At 34.6% G+C, this 4,242-nt stretch overlaps 1 long non-coding RNA gene across 1 annotated transcript; it reads left to right on the top strand.

Moving 5' to 3' along the window:
• Positions 1 to 1,796: 1,796 nt before the first annotated feature.
• Positions 1,797 to 3,848, top strand: LOC118490098. Its single transcript, XR_004888095.1, has 5 exons — positions 1,797 to 1,914; positions 2,159 to 2,328; positions 2,698 to 2,912; positions 3,313 to 3,459; positions 3,539 to 3,848. It is a non-coding gene; the product is annotated as an uncharacterized LOC118490098 (long non-coding RNA).
• The last annotated feature ends 394 nt before the right edge of the window (positions 3,849 to 4,242 follow it).

The raw sequence follows: 4,242 nt of genomic DNA, 5'->3' as shown, positions 1-4,242 counted from the left end.
TTTAGTAAAGTGTTAATTATTCTAGTAATAAACCTTCAAGTATGTTACATGGCTAATAAAGAAAGAAATTTTTGGGCTCATATTTCCGCTGCGTCGTTTTCAAGTTATTACATGTTAGGACGTTTCAAGTTGGTATCGGAGCCCTGGTTTGAGAGAAATCAAGTATGAGGAGGTAAATACTTTAACTCAAACCTGTGTGCTCTTGTAACAAGGAACCCGTACAATCCAAGGCTCGACCAAGATCTAAAGGTAGAAGCAAATGTAAGTATGTATTAAAGTATGTATTTGAAGAAAACTAACAGTATGTTATGTGTAAGGTAAGCATAATTGTTTGGAGGGGATGATCCGCGAATGCGGTCTAGGACCGACACCAAGGCATGTAATAAGACAAATTGACCCCAGGTACGTAAAATTTAATATGTGGGTACATCTAATGGTAAAACCTATAAAGTGAAGTAAGATTTTAAATGAAAGATAATAATGGAATGGTAATGAAGTTTTGAAGATGTTACACGTGCTGAAACCTAATTCTTCGGACATAAGGTGACAATTACAAGAAGACACGAAACTAGTATGTGGATTGTGTACCTGGCCAGTACACAAGAAACATATGACGTTCGTGAGACCGTTATAATTGTTACAGGTATGTCCATTAGAATTAGGTAGTAGGTGGACGTGAGGGTGAAGGGAAATGTAAGACTCTCAAGGAATCGAAAGTACCAAATACAAAAGAGAAGTAAGAATGATATGTTTGAATCCGCGAGACGGATTCAAAACATAGAAGTAATGGAAAGTGTGAATGATATGTTTGAATCCACGAGACATATTCGAAACATAGAAGGAATGAAGGATGTGAATGATATGTTAAAAACCACGAGACGGATTCGAAACATAGAAGGGAATGAATGATATAATGAAAAGTTTGAATTCGTAAGTAGGTACGAATCAAATAAGTAAGAATGGATGATAAGAATGAAAGGTTTAAATTTGTAAGTAATTACATACCAAACAAGTAAATATTCTTTAAAAAGTGGATATTATCCAAGTTATGTTTTAAACTTATATATATATATATATATATACGCACACTATATATAAAAGGATATCCAAGGGATAGGATTGGTAACTTGGCAATGTGTTGAAAACACACTTAATGCACAATGTACAAGATTTAAAGCACAAAAAAACACAAAAACCCTTCAACTGATTCATCATCAACCGTCCATTTTTTTTCACTTTTTCACACGGATCATGATCTGACGGCTGATATTCACTACACACGGATCGCCCTTTCCATTCCCTCCTCTCTATCAGACTTTTTCCTCTCTTTCTCTCTCTTTCTTTCAGGTCATTGCCGGCTGTTTTCTATCTTTACCGCGGACATAAAGGTATATTTTTAAGATAAACTGATCAATTACGAACTGTTTTTTCATTAATTCAACTCATCGTTGCAGTTGTGAACTTGTGATGCAGATTTCATGGCTTGATAACGCGATTATGAGTTTTTAGTGGTTTTGTTGATTATTGCAATCCAATGTCGGGACCACTTGATCGATTTGTAAGGTTTAGTTCTATTATTTGATTATGTTTTTAATAAATAACAATGTAATTTTAGGGTTTCATCATAGTTAGGTTATAGTTTGGTTATACAACTTGAATCGCTGTATAATTTTGTATTTATTTGTTTGTATGTTCTGGTGTTTTGTGTATTCTGTATTATGTTCTTGAATTTTGATGTCATTTCATGATATGATGTAGTGGTTCTTTAACGTTTAGAACTACGGTTTTTGTTTCTTGAAAACCCAATTAATGGAAATTTACTGACAGAGCGCGGGTCGAAGCAATTGCGGGCAGAGCATGTACATCAATCAGAGTTGATACAACCGGGTCAAGAAACAATGCTTGAAGATACTGGTTTTGTTCTCAACTTTGTGTTTTACTTACAATTTGCTTTTTGATATTGTTTGAGGTTTTTGTCTCGGGTTTTGAACAATGTAGAATTTTAGGTTAACTTTTTTGATTGATTGACATATTGAGTCTGTGTGTATGCAATTTGGGGAATGTGTGTAGAATCAATGACGAATTGTTATTAGATATGAAGTGGGGCTCCCCTTATACAAGTCAGTAAACTATTTTTTTTTTATTTTTTGTAAATTAGGAATTGTGATTAGATATGAAGTGGGGCTCACCTTAGACAAGGCTGACAATTCTGTCTTGGGGCATGCTGCGAAGGTGGTTCTTGCCATGGATTATACTACAATAGTAAGTGATGGGAGCTCTCAAGCAGCGGTTAAAAAGTGTGTGGCACATATTAGAGACCTTATCGAGGTAAGATAATTTTCATTTGGATCAAACTTTCATTTATCATTATTGTGCTAATCTAAACAGCCAACTGACTGGGCGGGCTGAGTAGTGGATCAATATGGGTAATAGTGGTCAGGTTTCACCAACCCTACTCGAGCCTCTCGACCCACACAAATTAATATATCTAACTAGAGTAAGGGTCAATCTTAGTCTGTTGCCATGAATCAACCTGCTAATATGTTCAATATTAATGTATATCGTTGAATTAATGTAGGTATAGTTATTTTGTTTACATTTTATTTGTATTGGTTCCTTTCTAATTTTTTGATAAAAGTTCAAGAATTTATTGTGTTTTAAAACTAATTTTTGACTGTTGTTTGATGCTGGTTGAAGATGAGTATGGATCTGTAGGAAAGGCGTACGGAGGTGTCGGCTACAACTACATGCTTATGAGTAAACGCAAATACATACTCTACAAAGACTATTTGCATCAACACTGTTACTTACTATCCATTATAACTACATATTATATCAGTCGGGTTGAACTGAACAAGCATGTTATGATAAAATCATGCAACACTGAAGTAAATTGCCATCAGAGACGAAAGGTAAATCCATAAATTTTAAACTGCAAATTAGGCTTATACATAATGAGCGAGTTAATTATTTATCGGGAAAGCAATATTATTACAGTTTAGTTCAAACAGCACAATTTTGGAAAGACTGCATGCCATAATTCAGACCCATTTTATATGTTTCCTCATTAGCTAGGCATTTTATTTTTGACCTGACCTATTACTAAAATGATTTGGAGGTTTTATAGTAAAAAAATACACTTTGTACCTGATAAAGGTTATACATAACCAAATCATGCTTATATAAAAGTGGAAACGCAGCCCCCTCCCTCGCTCATCCCACCCAACTTCTTTATTTTTTTATTTACATTTCTTCTTGGTTTTCTTTGCTAAACGTGGATTTATGGTTCGGTTGCTAATGACAACTTAACAGATTTCAAGATGCACTGTCATGGTTGGCGGTTAGTGTATTGTATGCCGAAGAGACCAGCATTCAAGGGTTTAGTTGTTGGCAATTATGTTATACAATAGGCCCTGGCTTTGTGTTGTGAAAGATGGAATTATGAATCTCATTTATAAGGTAAACAATTACTGTAATTCTATAAAATAATATACTTCTTTTTAATTTTATTTTATCTTTAGTCCTTTTCTATAACCAGATTTTTGAGATGCCAAGACATGAAGCTATCAAAACCCTGAGTATTTACAAAAGAGCCAGTCAGCGGTAGCCGGATCTAGAAAAAAAAACATCCTTTTCAAGATTGATCGCTTGGCTGGAGGAACAACTATTGCTTAGGCCACACGGTTTCTCATATCAATGGGGGAAAATGGCAAACGTGATGGACATGCAAGCCATTCTTGAAATATGTATAAAATGGACATGAGGTTCTTAATGACTTTCCCTTTTTGAACCCTTTTAACAGTTGTCTACAATTATGATTTGATTTTTTTAGTTAAATTTTGTTCCATCTTCCCTAAAAATTTGGTCATGTAATAATATCTTTTTTTATGCTTATATGTTGTGCATTATAGAGAAAAGAGAAAAAATGTGGATATTAATTGAGTAAACTAAATGAAATGCGAGTATCTTACTAGGCTCCAGATCCTGTACAAGGTGGTTATTATGTGATAGGTTTGGGTGGGTTTTATTGGGTTAGAACACTTGATGCAATTAAGGACACGAGGCTTTTGATCCAAATCCATGTAATAATAAATATAGGTGTAAAAAAAACCGTACCTGGTAACAAAACGCGGAACCAGCCGCAACGGCGCGGCGAGTGCAACCACAACGAACGTATATCACGAAATAAGAAAGCTAAGAGTCGTACTATACGTATATCACGAAAGAAATCATAAGCTAATA

This window comes from Helianthus annuus, chromosome 3 (assembly GCF_002127325.2).
Source record: "Helianthus annuus cultivar XRQ/B chromosome 3, HanXRQr2.0-SUNRISE, whole genome shotgun sequence".
Lineage (NCBI taxonomy): Eukaryota > Viridiplantae > Streptophyta > Magnoliopsida > Asterales > Asteraceae > Helianthus > Helianthus annuus.
The sequence above is the reverse complement of the archived record's forward strand: the minus strand, read 5'-3'. Positions and strand labels throughout refer to the sequence as shown.